Source organism: Girardinichthys multiradiatus, chromosome 17 (genome assembly GCF_021462225.1).
Source record: "Girardinichthys multiradiatus isolate DD_20200921_A chromosome 17, DD_fGirMul_XY1, whole genome shotgun sequence".
NCBI lineage: Eukaryota > Metazoa > Chordata > Actinopteri > Cyprinodontiformes > Goodeidae > Girardinichthys > Girardinichthys multiradiatus.
In genome coordinates, this window is record NC_061809.1 from 16,574,251 (window position 1) to 16,599,282 (window position 25,032).

At 41.1% G+C, this 25,032-nt stretch overlaps 1 protein-coding gene and 1 long non-coding RNA gene across 10 annotated transcripts in view; one reads left to right on the plus strand and one right to left on the minus strand.

Annotated features, from left to right (window-relative positions):
• LOC124883020 (ELKS/Rab6-interacting/CAST family member 1-like) overlaps positions 1–25,032 on the minus strand; it is a 175,988-nt gene that overhangs the window by 50,695 nt on the left and 100,261 nt on the right. The gene's annotated exons all lie outside the window — the stretch shown is intronic.
• On the plus strand, positions 8,525–14,606 carry LOC124883022. The gene is made up of 3 exons (XR_007042069.1): positions 8,525–8,894; positions 11,850–12,049; positions 14,470–14,606. It is a non-coding gene; the product is annotated as an uncharacterized LOC124883022 (long non-coding RNA).

Here is a 25,032-nt window from a genome sequence, read left to right on the forward strand (position 1 = left end):
CTGGGCTCAAATCCCAGCCTGGGTTCTTTCTGCATGTTCTTCAAGTGCATGCATGGCTTCTCTCCAGGTGCTCCCACAGTCCAAAACCGTGCATGTTAGGTTAATTGGTCACTTAAATTACCCTTAGGTGTGAGTGTGTGCGTGCCTGACTGAGAGATGGAGACATAAAAAGGTTAAAAAGTAAGTGTTTTCAGCTGCCACTGTTTGAAGGAGATGAGGAAAACTTCACACACATTAACACACAGGTGTGGATGCCTTACTTTTATCAGGTGAAAGCTAGGGCTGTAAACAGAGTAAAAGCATGGAACAAGCTTTAAAAGTCACGCACAATAAATCTAGTTTATTATTTGCTAATCTCCTGCTGCTAAATGAAAATCCCTTTGAGTGCACAAAGAAAACCTGAATTTCATGCGTGTTTATATAAAAAGTTTATAGTGAACTGGTAACAGGCTGCAAAATGTTCCCAACAGTTGGTAAAAGTAGGGTAAAGTAAAGCTGTCATGTGTTTATATAAATGTTCCATAGGTTAGTCACAATTTAACAGGTTTGCGTTTATATTTTTACTCTTGTCCCCACTTCTCACTCACTTTATGCTTTAAGGGCATCTTTCTCTCGTCTCTTTCTCTGCCCCCAATCTTTGTCACATTTTCTGTCGGTCCACTTCATTTCCCTCTCTATCTGTAAAACAGGTGGGGGGGCGGATTCTTTCCGTTATTCGCCAGTCGTGTGCCATGATGTCATCGCTGCTGCGACAAGGCAGACGGTGAGCAGATATCCACAAATGCACCAGGCACCAGGCACCTGACCCCAGCCCCAACACAGACACACACACGGACACAAGATGCGAAGGCACTCTCCTTCCTCAAACCACTTAAGGCCCCCCACTTTATCAGAAACCCTAATGCCTGGTCTTAGATCACTCACATATTTCTACTCACACTCTAAAGCTGCTTCACATGCATGCTGTCTTATCGCTTTCATAGAGTTGACATTCGCTGCAACCTGCTATGTTTAAGCTGTGCTCACGCTCAAAAGGATGTGTGTTCACAGGTTGTATTTTAGCTGCGTGTGCATATGCGTGTGTGTTCCTGCATGTGTGTGTAGTAGATTTGAGTCTAGAGTGATATTGGCCAGTCTCTGTCTAAAACAAACACAGACATATTCTAGAAATAATCTCCTTTCTTTGCTGTCTGTTTCTGACTGACCAAAACAACAATCCATTGTTTTCTCTGACACTGTCTGCTCTGGTTTACGCAAAACACTGAATGCAGGCCACCAGAGCTTTACTATTTAGCCACTGTTGTTTGTGGCCTACTGAACAATCCTCCAAATGTCTGAAAAAGGGGGGCTTCCTCCTCATGTTGGACTTCAAAAACAAACACCTAACTCTTTCACATTACAAGTTTTACAAGTTGTTAAAATCCCTAAGGTTCATTTTGTTGGGATTTAGTTTGAAATGTTGCCGCTGTTTAAATTTAAATTTATTCCCCGAAGTTACAATTTCATCCCGTTCTACTTTCATTTCGTACCCATAAACAAACCATTTTGTATCCATGTCTTTAAACCATTTTATTTCTAATACATTTTTAAGCTAAATATTTTACTTTCAATTTATTCTGCTTTTGATTCTACTTTGGGTCAGTCAGCTCTATTAAAATATGACTTACTGCTGGTAAATATTATTTACTGGAGACCTATAACCACATTTTCTTACAGTAAACTTAGTAGATTAAGGAAAATTACTTTAAATCATTGTTAGTCAAAGCGGGTATCAAATATACTGCTGGGGGGCCCAAAAGGATCCAAGGTCAGTGCAGAACATGTGGCTCCAAGCTGTATCTGACATTTCTCGGTAGAAAACAACCAAAACTGCAACGGCATAAAATGGCAATGATGCAAACAAAGCAGCACCTACGTTTGTAAGGACACAGTACTATAGCCAACCATGAAAAACATCATAAGTTTTAGTCTTGCTTACATCTCCTCCTCATATCCTGTTTTTTGTGTGTAAAGACTTGATCAGTATGCTGACAGGAAAGCAGTTGTGTGAATGAAGTTGAAATGTTCAGAACAAGTTTGAGTGTGAAAAACACAGAAATTGACAGGCAAAAATCCAAATATGTAATTTTCATTTAACATATAATAACACACTATCTCTGGAGTTGTACTTTGGCAGTGCTTTTTAAGTTGATCAAAAAGAGATGTGGCTATAGGATGTTTAGTTGGGAATTATAGGAGGTTGAATTGTATTGAGGAAGATTAATTATATGTGAAAGTCGAAGAATACAGTTGAGCAATGTGCAACATGACAGACATCTTCACAGAAATTAAATTACATCTGTAAAAGCCTGATACGAAAAATGCTGCAGCTTAAAAAACACTACACTTTTACAAGTCGAAAATGAAGAGAGCTTTTTCCACATTCCCCTTAAAGAATTTGTTGCACATCTGTGTCCTGTGTTTGAAAATAGAAACAGAACAACGGTCTCAAAGATGAAGATGTCTCTGAATCAATCTCTGAAACAAAAACAAAAATAATCTGAAAGCAGAAGCACTTTAGTTGTGTAAGGCAGAGCTAGCACTGGTAAAACTGTAATTCCAGCCAATCATGCTGTTGTCACTCAGCAGATTCTGTCACATCAACTTGATGTGTGCAGCCAGACACTTATGTGGCACTGAGACACTTCTGTTAGGCTGCTGGTTGCTGGAATAGGTCCCATGCAACCCCATGGACATGAACAGTACGTAGCAAGTTCAGGAAATGGACAGATGGGTGGAACAGCTAGAAAACTGAAGAAATCTGTTACCCACTTCATCAATGACAGTATATTTTGGTAATAACCAGTAAAGTCTGTTTGTTTCCCTTTAAATTGAGTCACATTTGTCAGGAAAATTAATTTTTAGGTCAAGCAGCTTTACAGAATAGGTGGGCTGCACCCATGAAAATTTTCCAAAATCCTCTCGGTGGAGAGAGTGTGATGGTATGAGGCCACATCTGTCACTGGAAAAACAAGATTTTCTATCACTAGAGGCAATCTCAATGCAGAGCGACGTTCACTTCAGATTACGCAACCAGTGGCAATCTCATATCTCAAATCATAAAGCGTAAACTCATCATCCAAGATGTCAGTGCTTGCCCCCGCAGAGTGGGTCTATCAGAGACTACCTCCAGAACTTGGGAGTGGAGACGATGGTCTGCCCGCCCACAGTCACACACTCAGCTCCACTGAATGCTTCTGAAGTAGACAGACTGTGTATACAGTTCTCCCACACACAATTGATGCCCATGTTCATTAAATTTTCAATTGCTAATACAGGTCCTTCTCAAAAAATTAGCATATTGTGATAAAGTTCATTATTTTCCACAATGTCATGATGAAAATTTAACATTCATATATTTTAGATTCATTACACACTTACTGAAATATTTCAGGTCTTTTATTGTCTTAATACAGATGATTTTGGCATACAGCTCATGAAAACCCAAAATTCCTATCTCACAAAATTAGCATATCATTAAAAGGGTCTCTAAACGAGCTATGAACCTAATCATCTGAATCAACGAGTTAACTCTAAACACCTGCAAAAGATTCCTGAGGCCTTTAAAACTCCCAGCCTGGTTCATCACTCAAAACTCCAATCATGGGTAAGACTGCCAACCTGACTGCTGTCCAGAAGGCCACTATTGACACCTTCAAGCAAGAGGGTAAGACACAGAAAGACATTTCTGAACGAATAGGCTGTTCCCAGAGTGCTGTATCAAGGCACCTCAGTGGGAAGTCTGTGGGAAGGAAAAAGTGTGGCAGAAAACGCTGCACAACGAGAAGAGGTGACCGGACCCTGAGGAAGATTGTGGAGAAGGGCCGATTCCAGACCTTGGGGGACCTGCGGAAGCAGTGGACTGAGTCTGGAGTAGAAACATCCAGAGCCACCGTGCACAGGCGTGTGCAGGAAATGGGCTACAGGTGCCGCATTCCCCAGACCTGGGCTACAGAGAGGCAGCACTGGACTGTTGCTCAGTGGTCCAAAGTACTTTTTTCGGATGAAAGCAAATTCTGCATGTCATTCGGAAATCAAGGTGCCAGAGTCTGGAGGAAGACTGGGGAGAAGGAAATGCCAAAATGCCAGATGTCCAGTGTCAAGTACCCACAGTCAGTGATGGTCTGGGGTGCCGTGTCAGCTGCTGGTGTTGGTCCACTGTGTTTTATCAAGGGCAGGGTGAATGCAGCTAGCTATCAGGAGATTTTGGAGCACTTCATGCTTCCATCTGCTGAAAAGCTTTATGGAGATGAAGATTTCATTTTTCAGCACGACCTGGCACCTGCTCACAGTGCCAAAACCACTGGTAAATGGTTTACTGACCATGGTATAACTGTGCTCAATTGGCCTGCCAACTCTCCTGACCTGAACCCCATAGAGAATCTGTGGGATATTGTGAAGAGAACATTGAGAGACTCAAGACCCAACACTCTGGATGAGCTAAAGGCCGCTATCGAAGCATCCTGGGCCTCCATAAGACCTCAGCAGTGCCACAGGCTGATTGCCTCCATGCCACGCCGCATTGAAGCAGTCATTTCTGCAAAAGGATTCCCGACCAAGTATTGAGTGCATAACTGTACATGATTATTTGAAGGTTGACGTTTTTTGTATTAAAAACACTTTTCTTTTATTGGTCGGATGAAATATGCTAATTTTGTGAGATAGGAATTTTGGATTTTCATGAGCTGTATGCCAAAATCATCCGTATTAAGACAATAAAAGACCTGAAATATTTCAGTTAGTGTGCAATGAATCTAAAATATATGAATGTTAAATTTTCATCATTACATTATGGAAAATAATTAACTTTATCACAATATGCTAATTTTTTGAGAAGGACCTGTATGTGTTGTTTCTTAAAACTTCAAACATCCAATCCAATAAACAACACCAAACAAGAGTCAATAACACTGCTTGGCATTGGTAAAGAAGAGTTGGCAGGTTTTTATGGGCACAAGCATATACTCAACTCTGATGCTCAACTCGGACATGTGGCACCATTTAGGGGGAAGATACAGACTTCCAACTGCGTAAGATTTATTACCAAAAAGCATTGTTACAACAAAGAAATAATCAACTAAATCCAAACGTCCATACTTTTCGTGCAAAGTTTTGCTCTAATTCCTTCTTTTCTCTTTGCCTCTATTTCTATTGCCTTTCTCCCACTTCTCTCTTTCACACATATCAGCACACACTCACACTCATCACTACTAGTTCTTGGTCTCCTGAGTGAAATCCTGCAGAGAAGTATTTCTCGCCCAGCTGACAGCTTTTAACCTGCGGCACACAACCAGCAAGCAGTGAGCCTAACCCCTCCATTCTTATCTGCACTAAGACAATTCCCTTTTTCTCTCCATCTCACACAAACTCTTACACACCATGGATTTAATTTATACAGCAAAATATATATCTGACATGAAGTCAATAGGCCCTGTTAGTTGAGGCTTTGCACTAGTTTTTCCTCCAGATTTACTCCCTCTTGCAGGATCCTATAGAAACTCCCAAACACAACTACCGTTGCACCCCGTTTTTATAACCCAAGAAGAGAAAACACAGCAAGGTCTTTACACACATCACAGCAGGTCTTTATGGAACATGTATTATAGCCGGTCTGCCGTGTGAGCGGCATAAAAGTGAAGAGAGCCATCAAAGTGAAGAGAGCCAATAAAGCTTTGGTTTATTGTTAAGTGTTAACTGTAGCTCAGCACCATCATTAAGTTTCCCTGCACTACATTTAAACAGAGGTTATTAGAGAAAACTATCAACAACTAACACAATAATTACATACATTTAGAACTTTAAAACTGGGCTACACTGCATATCAAACAGATGGAAGTGCACTAAAAAAGCTGAATAAAGATGCAAGGATTATTATGTGGAGTTATAGGTAAGAATCCCTTTGATACTTTCATCCAAAGCTATTTTAAAAATGTGTTTACTGATCTGGAAACTTTACTTGTCTATGAAGTCTAATAAAAAGTGAAAATACTGTAAAAGTAACATACTATGAGCAGCCAGGTCTCACAACTATGTACAGGGCCTTTTAAAAGTATTCATACCACTACATTGTAGATTTGGGTGTATGTTTAACGTCTATTGCAGCTACTAAATGCCATGTATTTAACCCCATCCATCTTCCTAACAACATCAGCAAGCATTCCTGTCAATGCTGAAGGAGAGCATCCCCATGCCATGATGCTCCTAGTTTTCGACCACAAAGAGTTTTGCATGGAGTCTAAACGTTTTAGTTCTGGAATCTGAGCAGGGCGCCTTCTTCCACATGTTTGTTGTGTCACCTACATGGCTTTTGGTAAACAGTGAATTGGACTTTTTATGGCTTCCTTTTAATAATGGTTTTCTTTTCCATACAAGCCAATGCATGAGTAATAGTTGTGTTGCTGACAGTTTCACCCTCTTGAGCTTCGGATTGCTGTATCTCCTCATGGCTTACCAAGGGTCTCTTGACTACTTCTCTGGTTCCCTGATGTTGTTTTAAGTGGACCACCATGTCTTATTAGCTATGCAGTTGTGCCGTGCTGTTTTCATTATTTGATGATGGATTTAACAGTTCTCTGTGAGCACTGTGAGTTTGGGATGCTGTTTCAGAACTTTATTCTACTTTAAACCTCTCCACAACTTCATCCTTGACCTGCGTGGGTTGTTCCTTGGTCTTCATGATGCTGATTGTTCACTGATCTTCTTGAACAATCCTTTGAGGTCTTCACAGAACAGCTGTGTTTATACTGAGATTATATTTCACAAGGGTAGACTATTTATTTAATGACTTCTATGGTATATCACATACAATTCCAGTAAAATACAACAAAATGTACTGTTGTAATATAGCAATATGAGAAAAATTTTAAAGATGTACTGTCTGTACTTTTGCAAACACACACAGAGAACAGCAGGATTTTGGGAAGAATCTTTTTTGACAATTGCCTCTGCCCTTTCTGTGCCTTTAAATTAAGCTGAAATTGGGTCAGAGAGGCTGGGCATGAATGATTTAGCACAGAGTCAGAGGATGGCACTGTCAGGGGGAAGTGTTGGGGAAATAGGTTAAAGCTGGTCCATGGGATATCTCTGTGTTTTTGTGTGTTTTGGTGTTCCATAGGGGAAAGAAAAGCCCCCTTCAAGAGCTGTTGTACATCAGAGAGCTTTAAAAAAAAGAGGATGAGAAGCTTCATAACACACACACACACACCCATATACTGAGACGCACACAGATACAGCACTGACAGGGAAGGGAATAAAATAACTGGAGGATTTGGAGGGAAAACAAATCAAAGAGACATGAAGGGGGAGATGGAGGTAGAAAGACAAAGATGCTAAGGAGGGAGGAGAACGCGAGCAGTAGAAGAGGGCAGGTGGGACTACTGCATGACAGAATGAGGATCTGGCCTTGACACATTCCCCATTTTTCTCACTCCCTTTTCTCTTAAAACCTTTCTCGCTCCCTCACAGTCTTTCTTTTTACCCATCGCTCAGACTCTCTCACACTCACACACACAAAGATATATTAAAACCCAGACTGTGACTAATAAGAAAAGTGTAAAAAAGGCTTTAGCCATGGTCGGCAGGAGCTGGCTCCGGCCACGGGACCACACACAAACACACCAGAGGTGTGACTAAAGATGCAGCTTTGTCTTCACTGGGGCTCTAAACAGTAAACCATTGCAATACTCTGCTACTGAGACCAAGACATCTGCTAACAATCTGTCAGCATTCAAACACTAACCAGTCTAACAGACACCTGTGACTTCCAGATGTGCACTAAGGAATGTTATAAATTTGAAATATTCCCTCATAGCGTTTGACAATAGTGACTGAAAAAAACAATCTGATAATCCCTACCACCCAATTCAGCAACACCTGTTGGCATCCCTGCAGCCTTAAAATAAATCCCTCTTTTATAGCAGTAGCACAATCTCAAACCTAAAGATCAAAAATTATCCAACCTCTTATTTAGGAAATTTGGTTAGTGGTAGGAAAAATAATCTGATGTTAAAAATTATATGTGTTGAACTAAATAACCTGTGGCACAATTATTGATTCCAATAACTCAGCCTTGAAAACAAATCTATTGGGAGGTGTCTCAAATTGTCTGGGGTGGTTAGGGTTAGGGTTGATGAGACACACAGATCCAGTACTCGTATTCACTCTTAAAAAATTTGAATAATAAAAGAAAAAGTTATTTAAGTGGGGCAAATGTGTGATGATCTTAAAATGGTTGCATTCATTAAACCTTGGCAATGGCCACCAGGCAGAAGAGGGGCCCATATTGATCCAGCCACCACAAACAGTGAGGTGGATGGTCAGATGGGGTATTGATCAGTAGCTTAGGGGTCCCCAAGTCTCCATAACAACCATTAGATGCAATCTCCATGCCAACCGGTTATTTAAAAGTGAAGGCAGAACAAAAACATTTTCTCTCCAACATTTACCACCTTAAACATGTGGAGTAAATTTGACAGGGATTTTAACAGCAATCATATGCTTTGGTTAGATGAGACTATCACTTTAGGTGGGTTCAGCATGATGCACAGGATAACTATGTGGAAAAACACATCGGGTCCATTGTTAAGTAAGGTGAAGGATCTGCGGTGGACCTCTTTCTTGGAAGCTTTTTACAGCACGTGGCGTCATAATATCTTTGAAATTCAAGAACATTTTAATCAAAAATCTGGTGTGCTTGGTCAAAAAACTGAGAAATTGGTCACCATTGGGTCATTCAGCAGGATAATGATCCAAAACAGATAACCAAATCAACACATAACTGGTCCACCTACAACAAATTCACCTTTCTTTCAGGTCATCTCTGTCCCAAAAACATCATCGTTAGAAGAAACTGTTGGGTGAGCTGAAAGACCCCTTTATGTGTATGCACAAATCTTTTGAAATGTCATATAGGAGAACTAAGAGCTCTTCTATTGGAAAAATTTAGCTTTTTATGTATTTAGTAAGCCTTAACAGCAGGGGTGCCAATTCACTGTGCGACTTTGAAATATGGATTTATTTGAAATTTTACACATTGTTACCAGGGGGGGCAATAATTGTGGACACCATTTCACTTTAAGTCCTAATGTTTCAGATCAAGAAATATTAATTATATCTTAATTTAATAACAATCATTAGATTTTCATCAGTTCCAAGACATCTCACTTGTTCTTGCCTCTTATAATAATGTTCTATCCAATTAGCTTGTTTAATTGGTGCAAGACATTAGCACACCCTTGACAAACTGCTAATAAAATGAATGCTTCTTAAGTATATATAAAATCATAATTCTTTACATTTTTTGCTCTTACACCAACAACTTTTGTCACTGCCTCAATCCTTTTTCAGTTATTTATACAAGAGAGGAAAAAAACTAATATGAGTGGTGAGTGTGAAAAGCAGAAGAAAAATGGAAACAACAGCGAGTTTGTGAGGCTAAATGTCAAAACGGCATAGCCCTACTTGTCATATAAAGCCCTCAGAAAGATACCGACAAACATAGACTTCCACTGGCATATTGCAAATGTGGATTACAGTCATTGTTGTGTGAAAGGATCAGAGCATGTGTTTCTTTTGGTCTTGCTATAAGCATGTGTACATGCATTTGTGTGGGAGGATGCATTTGTTTATGTATAAGTCTTAATGTGTGGGTGTGCATCTCAGAGTGCTCCTGCCAGGGTGAAAGCTACGAATGGGTTTGGAAGTTACTACATGTGTGTTCGAGAGGCTTACATGTTCTTCCTTTGTTGATGGTAGTATAGGTGATGGTGTGTGTGTGTGTGTGTGTGTGTCTTTGAGAGCGCCTGGCTCACATCTTGTTATATCTGCAGAGATGATGGCTGCAAAAAGCGGAAATGTCGTTCCGCTGACAGAGCCGCTGGAAATGGGATCTTTGACAACACACACAGTCACACACATCATTGATTAGTTTCAGTTTGCAGTGACAAGTGTGACGACAAACACAGCGAGAGAGGATGAAATACAGCCAGAAAAACACAGATCGGGTCATAACGGCATCTCCATACAGATGTAGACTCAGGAAGAATGGAAACTGGGAAAAGTATGGAAGGATGTTAGGAAGAAAAAGCAGGATGGGATGTATAGAGTTGAGGTATTTCACAGCAAAGGATGGAGTGAAGGAAGGACGGCAGGAATGAAGGGGGAGATGTTGGAAGGGGACCAGGGAGGCGTTCGGATGGGAGGGAGATAAAACTGAGAACAGGGGAGCTCAAGAGGAATAAACTGAATTTATAGCATTCACCTTGAAGCATCAGCCAAGCTTCCCACTGCAGGAAGCTTAGAGACAGCAAACCATCTTAGAGTGTCCGCACACTTTATTTAAAGTCCAGCAATCCACAAAGCTCCACATTTTAAAACCAATATCCTCTGGTGTGGTTTGTTTGTTTGACAAATTTCTTATTGAGGAAATTAAGAACACATAGGGGTCCCTAAAAATATCCAACTGATGATGATTTGTATCAAATAAGATGCTGGTCAATCAAAAACACCCAATGATTTAGTCATAACCTGTAATAAAGCCAATTTTCCCAATCTGCAAAACACAACAAAGAGCTATCAGCTAAGAATAACAAACAAATCTTTATTAGGCATCAAACCTGTACTCTGATAATAAAGACCTTCACATCTTTACTGTCAGACTTTTAACTATAAACTCAGACTCTTGGCAAGAAATCTCATTGCAAAGCCTGTTTACTTTCTTTACATGGCTCCAAAACAGTTCAGTATGTGGGTTGCACTCATGAAAAGCACAAATCGTGATTGATTGAAATTTGAAGAAACAAGATATATTAGCAATTCAACAGATTATTAATTTAGCAAACAGAGGGCATGTAAGAACGTACACAACCACAACCTCCTGGCACCTCCTCCTCAAGGTGGTCACCAGCTTGGCCACTTCTAGTGTGGGATGTCATCCTGTTATTTAATCACCGTTTGTTGCAAGTCAGCCAATGTGGTTGTGTTGGTCACTCACAACACAACCACGGGCCTTGTCATTGTCGACCCTACATCAAGCAAATGTGGTGTACTTGGAGCCCACACCAACTGACTGCAGTAGCAGGGTCCTGTTTACAGGTGTTAGCGGCACCTGGGGTACCAGAAACTCAAAACATGTTTAGTATTATCAGACAAGATTTGTTCCATGGACGCAACCCACATACTTAACTCTGCAGCTTAACTCAATTGTATTTCCTTATAAATGTGGCAAATGTCAAAGGGAAATAAACTGCCTTTCCTACTGTAGATGATTTCAGAATCATTACTACAACAAAGAAACAACTTTGTGAAAAAGGTGAAAACAACCAAAGAACATGTACTATGTACTATGCAATTGCTATGTGAAAAACATAGGATGCCATTTATATGGTTATATAAATTATAACCTGGTAGAAGTTCTGGACAAGGAATCCCAGCCCCTGTTGGAGTCGCTAGTGCTGTTTACACTGCAACCTAAATAACTGGTGAAAAGATGGAGCAAAGCAGCCAGAAATGTAATAATAATGTCTTTGCTACTGACATGCATTTTTATTGGACTGAGTAAGTTGTTGTTGGACATTTGTCTTTCTTATCTTTTTTCCCTAGCATTCCTGTTTCTCTGTTAGCCAAAAAACATTTCTGCTTCTTTGCATCAGGCTCCCACTAAATATTCTGATATTATTCGTCTTGCCCTGAGCCGTTCACTCTCGTCTTATATTTCCCTTTCTGCCCATATTCTTTCCTCTAATCACCTCTGCATCTCCTCCCTGATATCTAATCCTGCTAATTTAAGATTCAACCCCTTTGTCTGCTTCCAGTCATCAATGTGCAAGAGGCAGGATAAACTCTGGACACGATGCGCTTGCCTAAGGCCAGATTGGCCTAATGTGCATGTTTTGGACTGTAGGAGGAAGTCATAGCAACAGGACAAAAACAAACATGGTGAAAATGTGCAAACACCACAAGAAAAGGCCCACGCCAGGATTCAAATGCAGGACAAGCCTCTAGTGCTTCAACTGTGAGTGTCTAATAAAAATGATTACAACATCATCATTTTTTGTATCTGTAAACCTAATATGCGCATATTGAACATTAAGCCCCAGATTGTCAGGCTATTAAATTGAAAGATAAATTAGATCAAATAGATTAGATTAAGTATGCAGACTCCTGTTAAAATACCAGTTTCTGTGATGATAAGAAATTAGCAGAAATAAATTACGTCAGTCAGAACATTCTACTTTTATTGTGGCATATATCCTGTACAAACAAGCAAATCTGTTTCTAACAATATTTCTACCTGTAGGCCAGTCTCCAACAAATTATGTGGTATGCTATACTATGCATACATGGTGATATGTGTGCAAAACAACTAGATAAAGTGTAATTTAAATACAACCCTTTCTTTAATTGCTTTCATTGATCAATTAATCCAATCTTCATATGCTAAAAGATGTCATAACACATGAAATGCCTGCGCTAAGGCAAAACAGAAAAACGACATAAAGGAGAGAGGCATACATCATAAAAGAGCTTTGTATTCTGTCAGTCAAGCAGAACAGTAGAGGTTTCTAATTCAAACACATCGCAGATTGGCCTCCCTGCTGTTACGCACACATTGTCAGCACATTCCTCCAACTGTATCACAGAGTTAGTTTGCACAGTCTTGGAAAACACAGAAAGACGGACACCTACACCGCCACAATGCACGTGTGTGTGTAGAGAGGAAACGGGAGAGTGCATGTGTGTTCTTCCAGCTGTATTTGGTATGTATTTCTTCATGGGAATGAGCTTGTATGCATGTGCGTTAAGGTATCCTGTGTCCATGAAACACTCGGTATCATATATCATGTCTTACAGCAACATCAAACCCTACGGCAATATAATGCAAGGCATGAAATCAGACATGAGACTCCCAGGAACAGCAGCCCCCATGTGTCCACAGACAGTTTCGCGTGAGATGTATGAATGCAGCATCGTTTAAAACGATCATGTTTAACTGTGGGAGAAAGCCAGAAACAAATGACGTATTTGCTCACATCTTGTGAAATATGTGAGCAACCGTGTCATTAACATAACTCAGTCAGACAACCAGCAGCTATCTGTGCAGTAGTTCTTTTCTGTGAAGTGTCATGCTGTAAGCTCCTACAGGTGATCCAGGGCAGGTTTTTCTTTGAAAGGGATTTCCTGATGGATTGGAGAAGCCTGCTTATAATCAGATGAAAACCAGGACACAGTATAAAATAGTAGTTTTGATGAAACTCAGCCAAACGACCATAAACTGCTGACTAGTTTATAATACAAAGCCAAGTATGATCACAGTTTTTTGGGGTAGAAAGGCAGTTTGGCTCCAGAGAGGAATACTGTCAAAGAGTTTATAATTTATACATGATTTTTTTTACATGTAATGTTGTGCAAAATATTGAGCTATGCACCGTCTTTTCATATATTGAAGCTACATCAGGATATATGTGCTCTTAAAGGACTTTGGTGATGCTAATCCAAGTCTGATGGTGCCCAGTTATTTTTTCTATCCAGGAAAATTGTTAATGCTTTGCCGACGTATTTGAAATCATTCTACAATATTTCCAGGTAAGTTAAATATTGGATTAAAATCATATGGCACTCAACAACTTTGACAATTTCAATCGATTTTGAGATTAGGTTTAGATCACTGGCTGAAGAGCGGACACGGAAAGGAAGAAACTCTCCACCTGGGTTTACAGGAGGCTGAACACTCACTCTCTTTGAGCTTAGTTTTACACATCTTTGACACCAAATTCCAGTTCTGATCAGAGGTTTACATACATTTACGGCTGACATGAGTCAGTGGAATGATCAAACACACAATTTTGAAGGATTTTAAAAACTAAACCGAGATGCACAGGTTTGAGTTTACTGTGGATTTTTCATAATTCACAAAAAGTCAAACTTGTACCTACCAGGATCAAATATAAACAAACCACCCTTTGTCCCACCCTAAACTAGTATCATCACTTGACCATAATAGATCAAATGAAATTGGTTAGGATGTTCAAAATCAATTCATAAACCACCGTCATAAACCAGAAGATGCCGGAACACCAGTGTTTCCATCAACATTGAAGCCACTTTTATATTACTCAGGACTGATGGTGCAGATAGAGAAAGAAACTCCTGCTCTAAAATCTGCACCTTAATGCTGCATTAAAATGTGACATGAACAAGGCAAACAACTTCTAGAGAAAACGTGTATGCTTAAAGATGTCAGGGTCTGTGTCTGTGGGTGTGTGTGTGTGTACTCTGTAATCATTGTCTCAGTGTTTCTCAGTTGGTGCTGGAGGTTCTCAAGTGCTCTGAGTTTGATGCCAGAGTGTTTGCCTTAGTGGTAACAAGCTCAGCCTCTACTGATTTTTGCTTCGTTTTTGTGCTCCTAGTAACTTTGTATTTGCTCCCTCGCAGGTTTCTAACCTAAGGCTTTGTTTGCCATGCTGAGGCTCAACTACGACCCAGAGGTTTCTGAGGAATTAAGATTATCGTCTACTGGAAATTTGATCTACGTTTTTGTGGACTTCATTCCCAACCACCTGTACTTTTCGTACACGGACCAAGCTGGCGGCTTCCCGCTTCCTCCTACTTCAGGACCAAGACTTAAGCGTACCCTGTTCCACCCTCCAATACAAGATCCTGCACCTGAACTATCTCTGGTTCTCACCAAGTCCTCTCAAACAGCACCAGAGAGAACAGCTGAGCAACTTCTACCTCGCAAGCCAAGACCCTGAATCCCTCTACCCCTGGTAGCAACAATTTAGTAAGCCATTTCTCAGATTTCTTTAGTCATTTTCTACGTTATCCTTTGTTCACCAGTCATTTCTCCTCTCTTCCCGTACAGTTGGCGTTTTCCCGTCCTCGTTCCTGATTACTTTGCTGACAATAAAAACACCTTACATTTTGTTCCTACTTCTGGGCATTTTTCTGTATGTAGGTCAAAGCTGTCTCGAAAACAATGACAGAACACTCTGGCCAACAAGACCCTGCAGAAGCACTCCGAAGAACTCTTTCAGAACATGCTAATCAAATTCATTCTCATGATTCATCTGTCCGTTTTCTTACAGAGCAGCAGCGTCAAACAAACCAACAGTTTACCTCCATGCTTCAAAAGACCCTTAATACCCAGTCCACCCCACAGGTAGATGGTGCTGCTGCACCTCCGTTATCTCAACAACTTCCTCAGTCTCGTGAAGTCATTTCCCCTACCCCTGAGAAGTTCTCTGGAGAGGTGGGTAATTGTAGGGGGTTTTTACTCCAGTGTCCCCTAGTTTTCAACCGCTCTCCACGTTCCTTCCCGCATGATGACGTTAAGATTTCTTACATCATTGGTTTATTGACTGGCAAGGCTCTGCAATGGGCCAAGGCCCGTTTTTCGGATTGCAGCAATTTTGGTTGTACCTTTGAAGAATTTATTCAAGAGTTTAAGCAGACATTTTCTCCTGTAATGGATAAGACAGGAACGGGTTGGCAATTGTGGGCCTTAAAGCAACGCAATAGACCCCTCACCGAGTTTTCTATCGAATTTTGTAATTTGGCAGCTGCTTCTGGCTGGAATAATAGTGCTTTGAAGGCTGCATTTTTTCATGCCCTAGACGAATTTTTAAAGGTGAGTTAGCTCTGGTTGATGAACCTCCAACACTAGATGAAGCTATTTCTTTAGCTACAAGAGTGGATAACAGAATAAGGGAAAGAAGAAGAACCAGAGCTGAAAAATCTGTTTGCAAACCACAGTTGTAGTCTAGTTTTTCACCCATTGTTAGACCTCCTCCTGAGCCATTACAGTGCCTTGCGAAAGTATTCGGCCTCCTTTAACTTTTCAACCTCTTGCCACATTTCAGGCTTCAAACATAAAGATATAAAAATAAAATTTTTTGTGAAGAATCAACAACAAGTGGGTCACAATCGTGAAATGGAAGGAAATTTATTGGATGTGTCAAACCTTGTCAACAAATAAAAAACTGAAAAGTGGGGCGTGCAATATTATTCGGCCCCTTTACTTTCAGTGCAGCAAACTCACTGCAGAAGTTCAGTGAGGATCTCTGAATGATCCAATGTTGTCCCACATGACTGATGATGATAAATATAATCCACCTGTGTGTAATCAAGTCTCCGTATAAATGCACCTGCTCTGTGATAGTCTCAGGGTTCTGTTCAAATCGCAGAGAGCATCATGAAGACCAAGGAACACACCAGGCAGGTCCGAGATACTGTTATAGAGACGTTTAAAGCCGGATTTGGATACAAAAAGATTTCCCAAGCTTTAAACATCCCAAGGAGCACTGTGCAAGCAATCATATTGAAATGGAAGGAGTATCAGACCACTGCAAATCTATGTTTGGTGTAAAAGCAACACAGCTCATCACCCTGAACACACCATCCCCACTGTCAAACATGGTGGTGGCAGAATCATGGTTTGGTCCTGCTTTTCGTCAGGAGGGACAGGGAAGATGGTCAAAATTAATGAGAAGATGGTTGGGGCCAAATACAGGACCGTTCTGGAAGTAAACCTGTTGGAATCTGCAAGAGACCTGAGGCTGGTACGGAGATTTATCTTCCAACAAGACAATGATCCAAAACATAAAGCCAAATCTACAATGGAATGGTTCACAAATAAACGTATCCAGGTGTTGGAATGGCCAAGTCAAAGTCCACACCTGAATCTAATTGAGAATCTGTGGAAAGAGCTGAAGACTGCTGTTCACGAACGCTCTCTATCCAATCTCACTGAGCTCGAGCTGTTTTGCAAGGAAGAATGGGCAAGAATTTCATTCTCTCGATGTGTAAAACTGATAGAGACATACCCCAAGCGACTTGCAGCTGTAATTGCAGCAAAGGGTGGCGCTACAAAGTATTAACGCAAGGGGGCCGTATAATATTGCACGCCCCACTTTTCAGTTTTTTATTTGTTAAACAAGTTTGACACATCCAATAAATTTCATTCCATTTCACGATTGTGTCCCACTTGTTGTTGATTCTTCACTAAAAATTTGAATTTTATATCTTTATGTTTGAAGCCTGAAATGTGGCAAGAGATTGAAAAGTTCAAGGGGGCCGAATACTTTCGCAAGGCACTGTAGCAACCGAATCTGAACCCATGCTTGTAGGACGCACCTGTTTGACTCCTGTAGAGAGACGCAGGCAAGCTAAGCAGTGCTTTTACTGTGGTTCTCCTAACCATTTCGTCGCCCACTGTCCCATTTGCCCCGGGCAGCCAAAAGACAGGGTCCGCTAACTATGAAGGGGGGGTTGGCGGACCACTCACTAACTAGCAAAGCCCCCAGATTCAGCCAACCAGCAACTATCACAGTTAATCAACAAACTTTGACTATGTCCGCGTTGGTAGATTCCGGAAGTGAATAGAATTTAATAGATTTTGGATTAGTAAACATGGCCGGAATTGAAGTACAACCACTTACTTCTCCACGTTCTGTTTTAGCTCTTGACGGGCTGAGATTACAGCAGATTACTCATCAGACCAAGCCTCTTGACCTTCTGTTATCAGGTAACCATAGGGAGAAGATATCGTTTTTCGTATTTTCTGTGTCTCAGGGCTCCATAGTTTTAGGCTTCCCCTGGTTACGAAAACATAAGCCACATCTAGATTGGTCTGAGTGTCGTGTCGAATCTTGGTCCACTAGTTGCCACTCATCTTGCCTCCAGTCAGCTTTCTCCCCGAGTTTTTCCTAGCAGAGTAACGAGGAAGATGAGGTAATTGAGATGTCTCATGTACCCTCAGAGTACCATGATCTAAAAAGGGTTTTTAGTAAAAATAAATCCTTACCACCTCACAGGCCTTATGACTGCGCGATCGACCTACTCCCCGGTGCCCCCCTGCCATCTAGCAGGCTTTATAATATCTCCTGTCCGGAACAGAAGTCCATGGAGAATTATATTAGTGATTCTTTATCTGCAGAAATTATTCGGCCATCCTCCTCACCACTTGGGGCAGGTTTTTTCTTCGTAGGGAAGAAGGACGGGTCATTACGACCTTGCATTGATTATAGGGGCTTAAATCAAATCACTGTTAAAAATAAGTACAATCTACCCCTAATCACCTCTGCTTTTGAACCGGTTCATGGTGCCACAGTATTTTCCAAACTAGATCTGAGAAATGCTTATCATCTTGTTAGGATCCGCCAGGGGGATGAGTGGAAGACGGCCTTCAAAACTCCGCTCGGTCATTTTGAATACCTAGTCATGCCTTTTGCTGTGTGCGATGCTCCTGCTGTTTTCCAGGTCCTTGTTAATGACATTCATAGAGATTTTCTGAACATTTTTGTTTTTGTGTATCTGGACGACATTTTGATTTATTCTAAGGACATTGAGGAGCATTGTCGGCATGTTCGTCAGGCACTTCAGAGTCTCCTGGAGAACCGCCTATTTGTGAAAGCCGAGAAGTGTGAGTTCCATCAAACATCCGTCACTTTTTTTGGCTACATTCTTGAGGGTGGACAGGTACGTTCAGACCCTGAGAAAATTAAGGCAGTCCTGGAGTGGCCTGTACCTGACACCTGCAAAGCATTACACCGGTTCCTTGGATTTGCAAACTTTTGTAGACGTTTCATCAAGCATTACAGTCAGACAGCTGCACACCTTACTGCTTTAACCTCTTCCAAAGTTCCATTTTCCTGCCCGCCTGAGGCCGAAGAAGCGTTTCAGGCACTAAAGACAAAGTTCTCACAAGCTCCCATCTTAGTTCACCCTGATTCTTCGAAACAGTTTATTTTGGAGGTTGATGCTTCTGATATTGGGGCTGGAGCAGTGTTATCTCAGGATTCTGAGGATGGGAGATTACATCCTTGTGCTTTCTTTTCCTGTAGGTTAAACAACACAGAAATAAATTATGATGTTGGAGAGAGAGAGTTATTAGCCATTAAGTTAGCCCTTGAAGAATGGCGCCACTGGCTTGAGGGCGGTAAGCATCCCATTCAAGTCTGGACGGACCATAAAAACTTGGCTTACCAGCAGTCAGCCAAGAGATTGAGCCCACTCCAGTCCCGGTGGTCTTTGTTCTTTTCATGTTTTGATCTATGTATGCTGCTGATTATTCGGTGGAGGAACCAGCTCCTATCCTACCGCCCAGTTGGACAGTTGGGACTCTCAGGTGGGAGATGGAGGACATGATCATCAAGGCTCAACAACAGGAACCCGACCATGGCACAGGACCACCCAATAGCACCTATGTTCTGACTAATGTTCGTTCTAAACTCATTGATTGGCTTCACAGCTAAATTTTCAGCTCATCCCGGAGTCAGCAGAACCATAGCCCTAATACAGAGAAGGTTTTGGTGGCCTTCAGTTCATTAAGGATGTTAAGGACTTTGTTCAGGCCTGCACCACGTGTGCCAGAAATAAATCCAGAAATCAACCACCCGCAGGTCTCCTCCAACATCTCAGCATTCCAAATTGTCCCTGGTCACATATTGCTCTGGATTTTGTTACCGGTCTACCCCTCTCCTCAGGTATGACTACCATTCTCACAATTATTGATCATTTCTCTAAGATGTGCCATCTCATTCCTCTCAGGAAACATCCGTCAGCTCTTCAGACAGCCAGGCTTGTCAGCAAGCATGTCTTCCGTTTGCATGGGATCCCACATGACATTCTGTCCGACCGAGGCCCGCAGTTTTCAGGTTTGGAAGCAGTTTTGTTTAACCTTGGGAGCTAAAGTTTCATTGACCTCCGGTTATTATCCTCAGTCCAATGGCCAAACCGAAAGACTCAACCAACAACTGGAATCCACTCTACGCTGTCTTACATCTACTAATCCCACAGACTGATGCTCATACCTACCATGGGTTGAATATGCACTTAACTCTCACGTTTCTTCTGCTACTGGACGCTCTCCCTTCGAAGCATCCATTGGTTACCAGTCGCCTCTGTTTTCTGCTGACGAGAAAGACATCACGGTTTCCTTGGTCCACCAACACATCCGTCCCTGCAAATCCATCTGGAACTCCACCATCCAAGCCCTCCAGTGAACCGCAGAACAGAACAAGCGCTTCGCTGACTGTAGATGCCGACCAGCCCCGGGATATCGGCCTGGACAAAAGGTCTGGTTGTCAGCACGGGCCTCTTAAGTCTATGTCCCAAAAACTCTCACCTCGTTTCATCGGACCATATGAAATTGAGACAGTGATCAGCCCCTCTGCGGTTCGCCTTCATCTACCTGCAAGCCTTCGCATACAACCTACATTCCATGTGTCCCAGATAAGACCTATGATCTCTAGTGCTTCTTGCCCTCCGGCCGAACCCCCATCACCCACCCAGGACCGTCAGGGGCACCCAGTCTATGCGGTCCGACAGATCGTGGACTCCCATCGGCAGGGCCGTGGTTGGCAGATCCTCGTCGACTGGGGGGTTACGGTCCAGAGGACCGCTCTTGGATGCCCCAGTCGTTCATTTGTGATCCATCTCTCATCAATGACTACCGTGCTTCCCTGCCTTCCATTTCTTCTGGGCCGCCAGGCGGCGGCTGTTGAAGGGGGGATGATGTCAGGGTCTGTGTGTATGTGTGTGTACTGTGTACTTGTAATCATTGTCTCAGTGTTTCTCAGTTGGTGCTGGAGGTGCTCAGGTGCTCTGAGTGACAGGTGCAACCTATCTGCTGATTGCATGGAGGAGTACTTAAGCGGGAGGCTGCCAGCACTTTGATGCCAGAGTGTTTGCCTTAGTGGTAACAAGCTCAGCCTCTACTGATTTTTGCTTAGTTTTTGTGCTCCTAGTAACTTTGTATTTGCTCCCTCGCAGGTTTCTAACCTAAGACTTTGTTTACCATGCTGAGGCTCAACTACGCCACAGACGTTTCTGAGGAATTAAGATTATCGTCTACTGGAAATTGGATCTACATTTTTGTGGACTTCATTCCCAACCACCTGTACTTTTCGGACACGGACCAAGCTGGCGGCTTCCCGCTTCCTCCTACTTCAGGACCAAGACATAAGCGTACCCTGTTCCACCCTCCAACACAAGTACCTGTATCTGAACTATCTCTGGTTCTCACCAAGTCCTCTCAGACAGCACCAGAGAGAACAGCTGAGCAACTTCTACCTCGCAAGCCAAGACCCTGAATCCCTTTACCCCTGGTGGTTCAAGCAGCAACAATTTAGTTAAGCCATTTCTCAGATCTCTTTAGTCATTTTCTACGTTATCCTTTGTTCACCAGTCATTTCTCCTCTCTTCCCGTACAGTTGGCGTTTTCCCGTCCTCGTTCCTGATTACTTTGCTGACAATAAAAACACCTTACATGTTGTTCCTACTTCTGGGCGTTTTTCTGTATGTGGGTCAAAGCTGTCTCAAAAACAATGACAAAAGAAGAAAGAGATTGAAGTATACAGCCACAATCACAAGTAGAAAGTTTGAAAAAGTCCATTTAAGACATGGTGGTGGTAGCATAATGCTAAGGGTCTGTTTCACAGCCCATGGTGAAGGACTACTTCCAAACTCTTCAACCTTCCCTTACATAAACAGCTACTGGTTAAAACTGTTAAAAGTTGGATGTTTCAATATGACAGTGATCCAAAAACCGCTCTGAAAATATATAACATGTACATTTAAATGTACATTTAAAAAGATATTCTTTGAGAGCAAAGTGTACTGGAGTCTAATTTCTTTTTTGTCTGTAACTTGGTAATAAAGCTGACTCTGATTCTGATAAAGAAGGATACCATTAAGCTTCTGGAATAGCCCAGACCTCAACCAAACTGAAAACTAACAAATTATTATTAAAGATCAGGAAATTAACCAACTCTACAATTTCTGTTGTCAAATATCCAGCCAGAAGTTGTTGCCACAAATTGTTGATGGCTACAAAAACATAGCAAAAATATGATCAAATATTAATATGGATCTATGCATTTATTTGAGTCTATACATTTAATATTGATTTGTGGATTTAAAAAAAAATTAACAAAATCAAACGTGCACCCTGTTCTTGCTTGTATAAATCATTAAAGTTGTTTCATATTTATAATAAAAAGGCAGTTTCAAGCCAGAAACTGTGAGAGATCCTCAGAAAGGCATCGGGGATCAAAAATACTCACACAAACAAATATAACTCCGGAGCAATTGGCAACTCAGAACTGGTATGGAAAGATCAATGTGAGTTTATTTAAAGTCACATAATGTTTGGAGTTTTTACCACTAAACCCGGCTGTTGTTTTTCTGCAAGTAAAGAAAGACAAACAGCAGGAAAATATTTGGTCAGCTGGTCAGCATGTTCTGTGTATAGAAATGCAGACAAAGTGTTTGATACAGATCAGTGTATAAGCTAAAACTAAGTGTTGATAGGCTGATTGTTTTCTCTTACAGTGACATGAGATATTAGGACATTAACCCAGAAAAAAATTTCTTTAACGTTGCAAGTACACATTAACATTAGGAAATAGCACCTTGGTCTCTATGATGCTACCCACAGGCCTTGGATGCGTTGTTCTTGTCTGGACCAGTAAAGATTTAGTTCAACTGTACCAGACTTCCTGTCTTGGATCAAGTCTTTTGGTTCAAATGGAAGCAATGACTCCATTGTTTTGAGAACCAGGACACGGATTAGCACTTGGGTGTTCAAGGGGCATCAGCAGTGGTGCCAAGTGAATGCAGGCGGGGAAACAGGACTTCCAATATTAGGTCATTTATGCTCAGATTGTCTGGAATAAAAATGTTTTTAGCCCCTAAATGTATACTGAGTTTACTCTTATATGTGAAGTTTTCTAAGCCAGTAACTAATGTTCAGTGAGAGGGCTGAAACAGACATAAATGGTTGAAATTTACATACACTGGACATAACTAACTAAGCTTTTCCCGTTTTAGGTAAACTGGATTACAAAACTTCTAAAATTGTTTTTTACTGAACTTCAGACGTTTACAAAAAATTCCTTTGATGCCACATGATTTTTTGAAGTTCCTTAACAGTGAAATGGCTAAACATTCCTATACTGTTTATACTTCTATATAACTGTTTAAACAAATGAACATAGGTCCCAAGGATAAACCAGACAAAAGTTTCCCAGTTCTCTTCCTGATTATTGCCTTATTTTTCCATGATGTCAAACAGGGAAGCAGTGTGTTTTAGGTGTTGCCTTAAAATACATTTACAGGTTTGCCTCAATTAACTCAAATGTTGGGAATTAACCACAGAAGCATACAAAGCTTCATCGTCATCTAGTATTTTGCAAAAATAAATAATTTAGACAATCCTAACCAACTTAAAAATTGTTTAATTTAATGGCATAGAGTGAAAAAAAAATGGGTTATGTTTATTTAAATACAGCCTGTTAAAATATCTGATTCCAACTGTAGTTCATATACATACTTTTTTTATTAAGCTCAGATTTCTGTAATAAAATATTTTTTTATTGGTCTGATACAATGTTCTAATCTTGAATGTTGTCTTTTTATTTGATGTAAGCAGAAAATCTTTATAATTAACAAAAAGAAAGTCTTATAAACATCAGTCTGTGAGTAATTAATCTATGTAATGTGTTTCACTTAGTGAGTTTACTTACTAAAATAAATTATTTTTATTTAAATATTCTAATTTACTGAATAATTAACTGACTGTATACTGAGATTAATACAGTCAAATTCATAGTGTTGTGCTGTGTCATGGCTGGGTTTTCTGTGTAGTCATAGTCTTGTTTCATTTATTTTTTTCATATTATTGGCTCAGCTGACCTCATGGGAATGATATGCATGAGTCCCCTCATGTTTTTAGATAAGTATTAGTTGAAATAATCAGAAAATAAGAAATGCCTTGGAATTTTCCTTTCAATTTGAAGCCTAAAGGATCTCCAGGTGAGTGAGCAGGATGCATGGCAAAACATGATATCATGTGATGTTATTAATGGGTCGTTGCTGTTTGAGTTTGTTACATTTATTCTGTAGCAATGCTGTAGATGTGCAGTAGAACATTTCATATAGCTATTTAATGTAATAATGTATGTTACAGTGTTAAATGTGTGATGTACAGTACAGACCAAAGGTTTGGACACACCTTCTCATTTAAAGAGGTTTCTTTATTTTCATGACTATGAATATTGTAGCTTCACACTGAAGGCATCAAAACTATGAATTAACACATGTGGAATTATATACTGAACAATAAAGTGTGAAACAACTGAAAATATGTCTTATATTCTAGGTTCTTCAAAGTAGCCACCTTTTGCTTTGATTACAGCTCCGCACACTCTTGGCATTCTGTTGATGAGCTTCAAGAGGTCGTCACCTGAAATGTTTTTCCAACAGTCTTGAAGGAGTTCCCAGAGATGCTTAGCACTTGTTGGCCCTTTTGCCTTCACTGTGCGGTCCAGCTCACCCCAAACCATCTCGATTGGGTTCAGGTCCGGTGACTGTGGAGGCCAGGTCATCTGGCGCAGCACCCCATCATTCTGCTTCTTGGTCAAATAGCCCTTACACAGACTGGAAGTGTGTTTGGGGTCATTGTCCTGTTGAAAAATAAATGATGGTCCAACTAAACGCAAACCGGATGGAATAGCATGCGGCTGCAAGATGCTGTGGTAGCCATGCTGGTTCAGTATGCCTTCAATTTTGAATAAATCCCCAACAGTGTCATCAGCAGAGCACCCCCACACCATCACACCTCCTCCATGCTTCACGGTGGGAACCAGGCATGTAGAGTCCATCCGTTCACCTCTTCTGCGCCGCACAAAGACACGGTGGTTGGAACCAAAGATCTCAAACTTGGACTCATCAGACCAAAGCACAGATTTCCACTGGTCTAATGTCCATTCCTTGTGTTCTTTAGCCCAAACAAGTCTCTTCTGCTTGTTGTCTGTCCTCAGCAGTGGTTTCCTAGCAGCTATTTTACCATGAAGGCCTGATTCACACAGTTTCCTCTTAACAGTTGTTCTAGAGATGTGACTGCTGCTAGAACTCTGTGTGGCATTGACCTGTTCTCTAATCTGAGCTGCTGTTAACCTCCGATTTCTGAGGCTGGTGACTCGGATGAACTTATCG